Genomic DNA, 13,379 nt, shown 5'->3' with positions numbered 1-13,379 from the left:
GGCACGCTGTGCGGACCACGGGCTGAACCCGCACGTCGTGGGCAGTGGCACCAACACCGTGCCCGGGAGCCACCCGGGAACCTGGAGGGATGCTCTGGCCGCCTCTCAGCAGCAGGGCCTCTCCTGGGCCCGGGATTTCCTGTCCACCTTCAGACGCTCTTTCCCTCCTGGACTCTCAGTACTCTCAGCGGTGCCTGGGCAGAGTGACCGGGGCTGAGGCCCGCCCGCGGTCCGCACCAGCCGTAAAAAGCAGGCAGGACTGGGCCCTTAAATACGGGCCATTTTCACGTGGTGCCCTGGTCCACTTTATGGGGGCAATTACTATGACAAAGCGCGTTCAAGGCATATTTTGAGTGCAAAACAGTGTTCTCACGGCAGGTCCCAGAGAGAGGAAGCAGGCCGGGGTGAGCAAGTTTGTCCCTTTGTTGCCGGGCACATAAAACCGGGCTGGGTGGCTGGTTTTACAAGGTTCAGGTCCCAGGCTGAATATAACCTGCCTGTCTTCCTGTTTCCTGACCGGGCCCAAGGCGGGATGCCTCATAGGAAGGTGTAGACTGCACGGCACTGTTCCAGCAACTCCACCCTCTGAGGAAGGGAGGGTTCTCCTCCTGGATCCAGATGGTCATTTAGTTCACGCCCTGAAACGCTGGGGACCTAAACAAGGCCTCCTCCTGAGCTCATGTCATCTTCTATATTGACTCTAAAACCAACACAAGTCAAAACTAAACCAAGCCTGTCCAGACGAACAAAAAACCTTGATAATCCAATCTGGCAACAGGGCTGAAAAGCTAAAAATGATCCAGTGTCTTCATTTCTAGGAGAAAGATGTTCATCACAATGTTATTTAACACAGTGAAAACTGTAACGGCCTATATACCCATCAAATGCACATCACTTATGGCTTATAAATGATGGTATATCTGTACCGTGGAAACATATTCTGCTATTAGGAATAACATCTTGGAAAATGTTCATGTCTATTGTTAAAGAAAAAAAAATTGTAGTACAGTGTGATAGCACTTCTGAAAACTTGGGAGGATACATTCCAAAATAATAATTGTAGTTATTTTTGGTTGTAAGATTATATATACACTTTTTCCCTTATTTTTGTTTCTCTATATCTAATACATTTCTATAATAAACATATGTTAATTTCATAAACGTATTTAAAAAATTAATCTAAATTAACCTCTTGGACCTTATTCCTTCACTTGCCAAATGAAAGGGTGGACCAGATGACCCAAGGTTTCCTCTGGCTTTAGCATTCTATAACTTGATGAGAAGAAGGGAAACAACGTCTCATTGTATCTCTTGGAAATATAAGAGTAAAAATGTCAGCCAGGAAATTTCATTGAGCCATATGTTGAGCTGATCCAAGTTCTATCCTTCAGAGAGGCCCACACCTATCAGGGAAGAAGGGTGGTGACTCCACTGATAAGAATCACCAGAGAGAAGGTTTCACAGCCGTCCTCAGTGAACTCAGCAGGATCTTAGATCACTTCTTCTGAAATCTTTTGCACAGCAAAGCAAACCATAAATAAGATGAAAAGATAACCCTCAGAATGGGAGAAAACATTTGCAAATGAAGCAACTGACAAAGGATTAATCTCCAAAATATACAAACAGCTCATGCAGCTCAATATCAAAAAAACAAACAACCCAATCAAAAAATGGGCAGAAGACCTAAAAGACATTTCAGCAAAGACATACAGATGGCCAAGAGGCATGGGAAAAGTTGCTCAACACCACTAATTATTAGAGAAATGCAAATCAAAACTACAATGAGGTATCATCTCACACTGGTTAGAATGGGCATCATCAGAAAATCTACAAACAGCAAATGCTGGAGAGGGTGTGGAGAAAAGGGAACCCTCTTGCACTGTTGGTGGGAATGTAAACTGATGCAGCCACTATGGAGAACAGTATGGAGATTCCTTAAAAAACTAAAAATAGAACTACCATACGACCCAGCAATCCCACTACTGGGCATATACCCTGAGAAAACCATAATTCAAAAAGACACATGCACCCCAATGTTCACTGCAGCACTCTTTACAATAGCCAGGTCATGGAAGCAACCTAAATGCCCATCAACAGACGAATGGATGAAGAAGATGTGGTACATATATACAATGGAATATTACTTGTTCATAAAAAGGAATGAAATTGGGTCATTTGTAGAGATGTGGATGGACCTAGAGTCTGTCATACAGAATGAAATAAGTCAGAAGAGAAAAACAAACATCGTATATTAACACATATATGTGGAGTCTAGAAAAATGGTACAGATGAACCTATTTATGGGGCAGGAATAGAGACGTAGATGTAGAGAATGGATGTGTGGACACGGGTGGGGGAAGGGGAGGGTGGGATGAATTGGGAGATTAGGATTGATATAAATACACTACCATGTGTAAAATAGATAGCCAGTGGGAACCTTTTGTATAGCACAGCAAGCTCAGCTTGGTGCTCTGTGATGACCTAGATGGGTGGGATGGGGGGAGGAGGGGAGAGAGGTCCAAGAGCGTGGGGATATAGGTATACATGTAGCTGATTCACTTCGTTGTACAGCAGAAACTAACAGCATTGTAAAGCAACTATACTCCAATAAAAAATATATAAATAAATAAAAACTTAAAAAAATAATGTATCACATAACCTTCAAGAGTTAGTGATCTGTCTCAAAGTCTTGAGATATATTTAAAAGTCTATCAACGGGGGCTTCCCTGGTGGCGCAGTGGTTAAGAATCCGCCTGCCAGTGCAGGAGACACGGGTTTGAGCCCTGGTCCGGGAAGATCCCACATGCCACGGAGCAACTAAGCCCGTGCGCCACAACTACTGAGCCTGCGCTCTAGAGCCTGCAAGCCACAACTACTGAGCCCGTGTGCCGCAACTACTGAAGCCCATGCACCTAGAGCCCGTGCTCCACAACGAGAGAAGCCACTGTAATGAGAAGCCTGCTTGCTGCAACTAGAGAAAAGCCCACAAGCAGCAACGAAGACCCAATGCAGCCAAAAATAAATAAATAAATAAATTTAAATAAAAATATGTTTAAAAAAGAAGTCTGTCAATGACTGCAGAACACATATTCTTTTCAGGTGCCTACAAAGCGTATACCAAAATAGACCCTATGCTGTCCACACACACACACAAAAACCCGCAACAAACGTAAAGGAACTGCAACCATATAGAGTATGGTCTCCGACCTTTAAGAGAATCAAACTAGAAATCAGTAACAGAAAGATAGCAGGAAAATCTCCAAACACTGTGAAGCTAAACAACACACTTCTAAGTAATACATGGGTCAAAGAGGAAGTCTCAAGGGACATAGAAACAGACATTGAACTGGATGAAAATGAAAATACAACACATCAAAATTTAGCTGTGGGACACAACTAAAGCAGTGCTGAGAGGAATATTTATAGCACTACATGCTTGCATTAGCAGAGAGGAAAACCCTCAACACAATAATCTAAGAACCTAAAAAAAGAAGAGCAAAATAAACCTAAAGCAATAGCAGAAGGAAGGAGATAATAAAAAGCAGAAATCTATGAAATAGAAACAGAAAAACAAGCAGAAAACCAATGAAACAAAGGGCCAGTTATTTAAAAATATCGATAAACTGACAAATCCCTGGCAAGACTAAGAAACACAGATCACCAATGTTTGGAATGAAGAGGGGGACAGCACTACAGACCCTGCAGACATCAATAGGATAACAAGGGAACAACTACAAACAACTCTAAACACATAACTTTGACATCCTAGATGAAAATGGACCAATTCCTAGAAAAGTGTGAACTACTACACTCATCCAATATGAACTAGGCAATTTGAACAGTCTGTATCTATTAAGGAAACTGAATTTCTAATTTAAAAACTCCCCCCACGGAAATTCCAGGTGCAAATGGTTTCACTGGAGAATTCTACCAAACATTTAAAGAAGAAGTAATACAATTCTGACCAATTTCTTCCAGGAAACAGAAGAGGAGGGTACACTTCCCGATTCATTTTATGAAGCTAGTATTAACCTGATACTAAATTCAACAAAGACAACAAAAAAAGAAAACTACAAATCAATATCCCTCATTGATGTGGAAGCAAAAACCCTTAACAAAATATTAGCAATAGAATTCAGCAAGATATAAAAGTAAAACCGATAGGTGAGTTCAGCAAGTCACAGGATACAAGATAAATATACAAAATTGATTATATACTAGTGATGACCATGCAGACTCTGAGATTAAAATCACAACACCATTTACAAACACTTAGAAAAGCTCAAACAACTTAAGTGTAAATATAACGAAACATATGCAGAAGCTGTGTGCTGAAAGAAATAAAAAAAGATATATAAATGGTGAGACCTACCATTTTCATGGTTTGAAAGACCCAACATAGTAAAGATGTCATTTCTCCCCAGATTAATATATAGACTTAGCACAATTCCTATCAAAACCGCATCAAGATTTTTTGTAGAAACAGACAAGATTATTCTAACATTCCCATGAAAATGCAAAGGAACCGGGAAAGCTAAAACAATCTTGAAAAAGAAGATAAAATGGGACAAATCAGTCTATCTGACTTTAAGACCTATTACATAGCTAATAATCAAGACTGTGACATTCGTGGAATGTTAGACACAGATAACAGAACAGAGGACCCAGAATGATACCCACACAAACACGCTCAACTGATGCTTGACCAATGAGCAAAAGCAATTCAATGGTGGAAAGACTGTTTTTCCAATGAATGGGGCTGGAGCAATTGAACTTTCACAGGCACAAAAATAAGCCTCGAATTAAACCTCACTGTTCATATAAAACTTAATGCAAAGTGGACCCTGGATGTAAAATAGAAAACTATAAAACTTTTAGGAAAAAAAATAGGGGAAAATGTTCAGGTTCTTGGGCTAGGCAGAGAGTTCTCAGATTTCACACCAAAAACATAGTCCATAAAAGGGAAAATTGATGAACTGGGCTTCATCAAAAGTAAAACTTTTCCTCTGAGAAAAATCCTGTTAAGAGGATGAAAAGCTATAGTCTGGGAAAAAGATATTTGCAAACCACGTATCTGACAAAGACTTGAATATAGACGATGAAAAGAACTGTCAAAACTCGACAGTGAAAAACAGAACAGCCCAATTTGAAAATGGGCAGAACACACGAGCAGACATTTTACTGAGAGAATATATAGATGGATGACAAGCACATGACAAGTTACTGAGCTACATGAGTCACTGGGAAATGCAAATTAGAACCACACTGAAATACCACTGCACACTTATCAAAAAAGCTAAAATAAAAAAAAAGTGACAACCCCAAATGCTGGAAAAGATGTGGAGAAACTGGATTACTCACACATCGCTGGTGGGACTGTAACACGGTACAGCTCCTCTGGAAAATGGTTTGGCAATTCCTTAAAAAAACTAAACATGTAAGTACTGTATGTCTGACCTAGCAATTGCCCTCTGGGGCAGAGAATGACATGTTATGTTCACACAGAAGCTGGTACATGATGTTCAGAGCAGCTTTTATTTTTAATTGCTCCAAACCAGACACAACCCAGATGCCCTTCAGTAGGTGAATGGATAAACAGACTGTATTCCGGCCACACCATGAAATATTACCCAGTAATAAAAAGGATTGAACTTGTGATACACGTAACCACCTGGACGCATTTCCAGAGAATTATGCTGAGTGAATAAAGTCAATCCCCAAACTCACCCACTGGATGAAGGCATTTATAGAACGTTCTTGAAATGACAGAAGTATATAAAGATGGAGAACAGATTAGCGAGTGCCAGGGGTTAGGGAGGGGTGGGGAATAGAAGGGAGGGATCTGGGGGAGGCTATAAAAGGAGGGCTCGTGCATTGGGGGGATGGAATGCTCTGTATCTGGACTGCATCCGTGTCAACAGCCCAGGGGTGATATCTTACTACAGTTTGAAAGATGTTACCACTGGGGGAAAAAAGGTAAAGGGTGCCTGGGTCTCTCTGCCTTTTTTCTTACAACTGTATGTGACTCTATAATCATTTTAAACGGTTTAATAAAAAATTTAATAGATAGAATGGAAAGAAAAGTTAAGGGGGAATTTTCCCTTGGACTTTTGAGGTGGGCTTCTTTGAGCATTATAGCATTTTGATGCCGAAATTTATTACTGCCCCAGCAGTAATAACGCTTCTCGCCACTTCATCCCAGACCTTCCTGCTCCCAGCTCAGTCCAAGGTGTGGACACTCGTATTCCGGTCCACGTAATAGCTACACCTCAGCCCATGTGCCACCCGTGGCAACAAATCCGATGTCCTCCGAAAGGGCATCGGCACAGAGGTGAGCTGGCGGCAGGAAAGCCTCAGGGCGCCACTGCCATGCATGTAATTTCACCCTGAGCTGCCTCTTCAGATACTGTGCAATCTGCATTCTTTTGCAAGGGGAAAAGAGCGAAAAAATGCCTCTATGCGAAAGGCCAACCACACCCACACAACCATAAACAGAGCCTGATCAGGAAGTAGGTGCCTCCCGCCACCCCCCACCCCCTGCACCCCAGAGCGCTGGCATTCCTGTCGCGGGCCACTGTTTCCTCCCAGGGGAGTTCCGAATTTAAAATTAATTGACTTAATGTGTGTAAAGTACTCAGGGCAGCGCCTAGCCCGTGGCGAGCGCTCCGATGTTGGCTGTTGGCTGTTGCTACTACGTTAAAAGTGTTATTACATCACTAAGGGGCCCTGACACCCACAGGTGTTGTTATTACATCACTAAGGGTCCCTGACACCCACAGGTGTTGTTATGACATCACTAAGGGTCCCTGACACCCACAGGTGTTGTTATGACATAACTACGGGTCACCAACAGACACAGGTGTTGTTATTACATCACTGTGGGGGGGGGGTCCCTGACATCCACAGGTGTTGTTATTATATCACTAAGGGTCCCTGACACCCACAGATGTTGTTATGACATCACTACGGGTCACCAACAGACACAGGTGTTGTTATTACATCACTAGGGGTCCCTGACATCCACAGGTGTTGTTATGACATCACTAAGGGTCCCTGACAGCCACAGGTGTTGTTATTACATCACTAAGTCACCAACAGACACAGATGTTATTACATCACTAAGGGTTGCCAACAGCCACAGCAGTTGTCATTACATCACTGAGGGTCGCTGGCAGCCACAGGCTCTCTGACACCTTCTCTTGCTTTGAGTGTCTTCCCCGGTGCGTGCACTGTCCCTGGGGTGACAGGCAGAGCTCTGGGGGGAACCAGGTCCAGGCTGAGAAGCAGCCACATCTTTCCTGCACTGTCCCGAAGGTGCTCTTCATTCCCCTAGAAGCCTCAGATAGCCCTAAACCCCTGCACCTGGGGGCAAGAAGCAGTTTTCAGTCGCAAATATTAGTCATGCCCAACCTTGGTGGCCAAATCACACCCTATCAGAAAAGTCTGACAGCATGTGGGAAACCCATCTATTTCCTAGATGCTACGTGGCATATATCGAATTAAAAAAATTGAAGCATATTCAAGTGTTTTTGCTTTGCAAATTTTAAAATAGCTTTAAGAGTAACCAGCCACAGCCAGGGATGCCGGCAATTCAGGGTTGGACGTGATTGGGTCTTCGGGGTCTCTCTGGATCTCGAAGTTTTTGAGAAAATTGGGAGACAGGAAGTACGACTGAAAGAATGGGAGTCAGAGCAGAATGCTTGCTGGTCCACAGGATGGAGGCTGAGGAGGAGCCAGCCGAGTCATGGGTGACTCACGTGCTCTCCAGAGAAAACTCCGCTCCATGAGAACAGCTGACGTACCATCAGAAGTGTCTCTGAACCTAGCACGCGCTAGCGAACATCCGGGACACCGCTCCAAGCTCGCCGTGATTTACTCCTAGGCACCCACAGCTTTCACAAAAGCAAAAGATTTAATAAAGGCCAAATGGTCCGTCGTAAGCACAGAGGTCTCTGTAGGCTTCTCATCAGCCTCTTCAGGTCTGGGCTGCTTTTCCCTGCTTCCACCTGGATGGGCCTAGCCTAGATATTCCGGGGGCCTTATCTGGCTGGCCTCTCAGGTGATGGGCCCCGACGGGTAAATGCTGGGGCTGGCAGGGTCTCCCACACATCACAGAAGCGTTTAATTTAGTTCCAGGACAATCTTGGAGCCTGGCAGAATCCGAGTCCTGTTTTAAGGATGCTGCTAGATCGGCCCAGATTCTGGCCGTGAATCTGCACCAGGGTGGCCCCAGGAGCTTCCGCTGGAACAGAACCGAGGGGTCCGGAGCAGCCCACCCTTCGCAGACGGGTGCAGAGCCGCCTACTGGGGTTTGTGGGCAGGATGCCGCCCGTGGGCTGGCAGGACAGCACGCACCCCCTCAGCCCCGCCCTGCCCTTCCCCGATGCCGGCGGCTGCCCGACTCCACGCTGGCCTGCTGCAGACGCTTCGAGGAACCCGCCTCCACCTCTCCCAGCCCTTCCAGGAACTGTTTACTTGTTTCAGACAAATCCTGAGTCTCTGCAGCACAGAAGGACATAAAGATCTGGTTTAACTGATCGACAGGACAGCCTGGCCCCCTCATTCCTGAAGGTCACCTTGAAGGTGACGCCCTGATTGGACAGGCCAGCCAGGTGACGGGCACCTCTCATCCCACCCCGTGCTGGACGAGACAATGACAGCCATGGCCATTCCTCCATCCTCTGCTCACCTGAGCTGGCCGGCACGCATACCTTCCTCCCCCGCTGCAAATGGAAGCAAACGCAGCCCTGGTAATATGCTGGCTCCGCACCTGTGCATGCAGGGAGGGGCACCCTGCATGGGGACACCGGCACCTGAACCCCCGCCCCCAGTGGTGCGATGGGTGGACCGCCTGGAGTCCACGGTGGGTCCCAGTCTCTCCTGATACGTCTGCAACTGTTGCACAATGTTGCTATTGTGTCTCCATGCTGTTAGTATGATGTGTGAGCTGTCCGACCTTATCTACCTCACCTGAAGCCCCGAGCATCGTTCAAAAAATACATACTTAACAGACACCCTCCCAAAGCTTTTTTTTTTTTTTTTTTTTTTTTCGGTACGCGGGCCTCTCACTGTTGTGGCCTCTCCAGTTGCGGAGCACAGGCTCCGGACGCGCATGCCCAGTGGCCATGGCTCACGGGCCCAGCCGCTCCGCGGCACGCGGGATCCTCCCGGACCGGGGCACGAGCCCGCGCCCCCCGCACCGGCTGGCGGACTCCCAACCACTGCGCCACCAGGGAAACCCAAAGCTTTTTTTTTTTTTTTTAATGGATATCCCTTCAGAAAGGGGTGTTTTGCTTTGCATTAGGGAAAATCACGCCCATTACTTGGCCCAAAGAGACACCCCAAGGCCCTGAAGATTCGGGGTGTGTTTATTTCCAGGGCTGTGTGTAGGAAGGGCCTAGAGGGGACTCCCTCTCGGTCCCCTCCTGCCCCTCCTTCTGGGAGGTGGCACTGCCCCTTTCCAGGAAAGAAGTGGGGCAATTCACCTCTGCCCCACTTTGGCTCTCCGGGCCCCTCCAGCCAGAGAGGATGTTCTAGCCCTGGGCACAGTCATCGGCAATTCACTGTTTATGGATGTCATAAAGTAGACGTGCAGAAGGAGGACGCTTCCTTTACAACCCAGGAGCACAATAAAATGATATGATGAGCAGTGACCTGGCCTCGCTCCTTAAAGCAACAGGTGCCCTTTCCACGGTCTGTCCTGTCGAGAAATCACCCTTGTTTATCAGCGGCCAAAGGGCCGTCCCAGGGGACCCACGGTGTGACTTTGACTAGATGCTTTCGCCTCCTGTTAGCCACTCAGATGTGGCAAAGAAAGCAAAGTGGACCAAAGGGCGCTGGCGACCACATCCGACATTTGGAGAATGTCCCGTAACCGTCTCGGCCGAGTCCTCGCAGGATCACTGCAGACTCGCCGGACCTCCGCGGCAGGGACTGGGTTGTTTTCTTTTCCCCTTTCGCTTTTGGAGCTGGGATTTGTACTGTGCGTAGTTGAGTCTGATCTCAGGTGTTGGATACAATTCCTCCCTATGCCCTCCTTTCCGCGTAGTTTTGAGAAAAATGCCTCGGAGGGAGAAGCTTCTGGGACAGCTAGCAATGCAAGTTTTCTTTATTGTTCTATGGATTGCAACAACCAAAACAATCTTCACGGAGCACTTTCTAGGTTCCAGGCACTGTCCTGAGTGGTTTGCCCACGTTGATCATGTAAAGCCTCCTAAGAGCTTGAAGTGGCTGCGGAGAGAAAGTCATGGCACGACCCAGCCAAGCCCACCTTGCCCCGCCCCCCACCAGGCATGTCCCCACGTAGGACTGCAAAGATGGGCAGTGTCGCACGGAGCCCAGGGGGCAGAGATGTTCTGCACACTGGCCTCCTCCCTGAGAGCCATCCCTCCTCCATGGTGTGGTCGGGGGGTGGACTTTTCAGGGAGGAGGCCACGGGTGTGACATTCTCTTGAGGATGCCCTCGGAGGAATCTGAATCTGAGATCCAGCCTCTGATTGACTGTACAAGCTGGAGGGACTTTGTCCATTATGTGATAACCTTGAATGTCTCAGTGAGGGGACACTCTGTGGGAACGTTTAATTACGGTGAAACCAAAGGGAGTCAAGCCCGGTTCACTGCGTCTGGGCTTTGACGGTGTGTCACATGACCCCAGAAGACCGGCGTCAGGGAGAATTCTGTCAGGATCAACTCCGATCCAGTAAGATGATCGAAGGAGGGCTCCTGTAAAGCTCTATTAAGAGACTGAACCCTTTCTGAGAACCATCTGTGGACGTTAATGGTGCACAATTGCAGAGGCTGCACAAGATAAACTAAAAACAAAAACCCCAGACGACACAGAAGTTGAAATGAGCATGTCCCTATAATTGCCTTTTATGTGGCAAATGTAAGTACATCCAAAAACTAAAGAAAAAAGATGTTAGTAAGTAGTAAACAGACAGGGGATCTTAAAAGAGGAATCCATGAATAAGAACAGAATGAAACTGTTGAATTTAAAAGTGTATCTGAAACAAAAAATTCACAGATGGGTTTAGAGCAGTTTGGAGTGAGCAGCAGAGTCAGGGGAATTGAGGGCAGATCATTAGGAATTCTCCAATCTGAAGAGCAAAAAGAAAAAAATCTTAAAAAAATAACAGAGCCCGTCACACGAGGGATAAGAGCAAACTTTCTAACATGCATGTAATTAGTCTCAGAAGGAAAGGCGTGAGAACGGTGCATAAAATACACGTAGTGAAATAACAGTGGAAAATTTTACAGATTTGATGAAAGCTCAACAAAGGACACCAACCTTTTATATACCATGGAAGCTCAACAAAGGACACCAAACAGGATAAACAGAAAGAAAACCAGGGCACGACATGGTCAAATGCTGAAGCCCAGATACAAAGGAAAAACACCTTGAAAGCATCCAGAGGGGAAAAAGGGATGATATGATTCATAATGAAATGATTCATCTGCAGAAACATAAAAGCTGACTTCTCAGCAGGAACAATGGAAGCCAGGAAAAAAGAAAAAAAAAAAAGGACATCTTTAGACCTCTTTTAAAAAACAAAAACAAAGCTCTGAATGCAGCATTCTACACCTTGAAATATGTTTCCAAACGAGGGCAAACGGAGACATGTTCAGAGAAGCAACAGCTGAGGGAATTAGTCACTAGCTGTTCTGCGCGTCAAGAGATGCTCAGAGAAAAAAGAAAATTTTCAGGCTGAAGGGCTGTAACACCACTCAGGAGTTGGAATCCATGGGGAAAAAAAAAGCACCAGAGATGGCAAATAGGTAGGTAACTACAAAAAAGTTATCTTTAAGTTTCTTTTCATTATTTCTTCAAAAGACAGCTGACTGTTTAAAGTAAAAATTTTAATACTGTATTGTGGAGTTTATACTGGGTGTAGGTGACCTTAGCTGCTCCGCCTGCTCTAAGAGACCACAGAGACTCGGTGGCCTGTGAACAACAGAAATTTCCTTCTCACAATTCTGGAGGCTGGACGTCCAAGACCAGAGCGCCAGCAGGGTCGGGGGCTGGTGAAAGCCACTGCCTGGTACGTAGACGGCCAGCTTTTCAGTGTCTTCACAGGGCAGAAGGAGCGAGGGAGCTCTCTGGGGTCTCTTTTATTAGGGCCCTAATCCCATTCATGAGGGATCTGCTCTCATGACCTACTCACCATGCAAAGGCCCCACCCCCCAATGCCATCACATGGGCGGTTAGGATCTCAGCGTGTGAATTTTTTTGGGGGGGACGCAAACATTCAGTGTGAAGCATAGATGTAAAGTGTATTGCAGGGCTTCCCTGGTGGCGCAGCGGTTGGGAGTCCGCCTGCCGATGCAGGGGACGTGGGTTCGTGCCCCGGTCCGGGAAGACCCCACCTGCCGCGGAGCGGCTGGGCCCGTGAGCCATGGCCGCTGAGCCTGCGCGTCCGGAGCCTGGGCTCCGCAACGGGAGGGGCCACAGCAGTGAGAGGCCCGCGTACCGCAAAATAAATAAATAAATAAATAAAGTAAGTGTATTGCAGCAATAGCTCAAAGGTTGTGGGGAGGAATTTTACTGCTGCAAAGTCCTTACTTTTTATGTGAAGTGGCACAATATTAATTTTAACTAGGCTAAAAAGTTAAGGATGATTTAAAAATGGGCAAAGATCTGAAAAGACACTTTGAGAAAAAGAAAGATATACAGATGTCAAATAAACATGAAAAGATGCTGAATAACGTTAGCGGACTGCAAATTGAAACCATAATGAGATACCACTTCACACCTGTTAGAATGGCAAAAATCCAAAACACTGACATCACCAAATGCTGGTGAGGCTGTGGAGCAACAGGAACTCTCATCACTGCTGGTGGGGATGCAGAATGGGGCAGCCAGTTTGGAAGGTATTTCGGTGGTTTCTTGATTCTTTTTAAAACATTTTAAAAAATATTTATTTATTTAGGTTGCATTGGGTCTTAGTCGCGGCACGAACGATCTTTCGTTGCGGCGCATGGGCTTCTCTCTAGTTGTGGTGTGTGGGTTTTCTCTTCTCTAGTTGTGGCATGGGGGCTCCAGAGCGCGTGGGCTCTGTAGTTGGCAGCACACAGGCTCTCTAGCTGAGGTGCGTGAGCTCAGTAGTTGTGGCGTGTGGGCTTAGTTGCCCCGTGGCATGTGGGATCTTAGTTCCCCGATCAGGGATCGAACCCGTGTCCCCTGCATTGGAAGGCGGCTTCTTTACCACTGGACCACCAGGGAAGTCCCAGTTTGGTGGTTTCTTACAAAATTAAATGTATGATTCAGCAACTGCACTCCTGGGCAGTTACCCAAAGGAGCTGAAAAGTTATGTCCCCACATAACTTTCCCACAAATGTTTATAGCAGCTCTGTTCATAACTGCCAAAACTTTGAAGCACTCC

At 46.2% G+C, this 13,379-nt stretch overlaps 1 protein-coding gene across 1 annotated transcript in view; it reads right to left on the bottom strand.

Annotated features, from left to right (window-relative positions):
• Positions 1-13,379, bottom strand: part of PDE9A (phosphodiesterase 9A) — a 99,207-nt gene that overhangs the window by 31,126 nt on the left and 54,702 nt on the right. The gene's annotated exons all lie outside the window — the stretch shown is intronic.

This window comes from Grampus griseus (genome assembly GCF_964374135.1).
Source record: "Grampus griseus genome assembly, chromosome: 5".
NCBI lineage: Eukaryota > Metazoa > Chordata > Mammalia > Artiodactyla > Delphinidae > Grampus > Grampus griseus.
The sequence above is the reverse complement of the archived record's forward strand: the minus strand, read 5'-3'. Positions and strand labels throughout refer to the sequence as shown.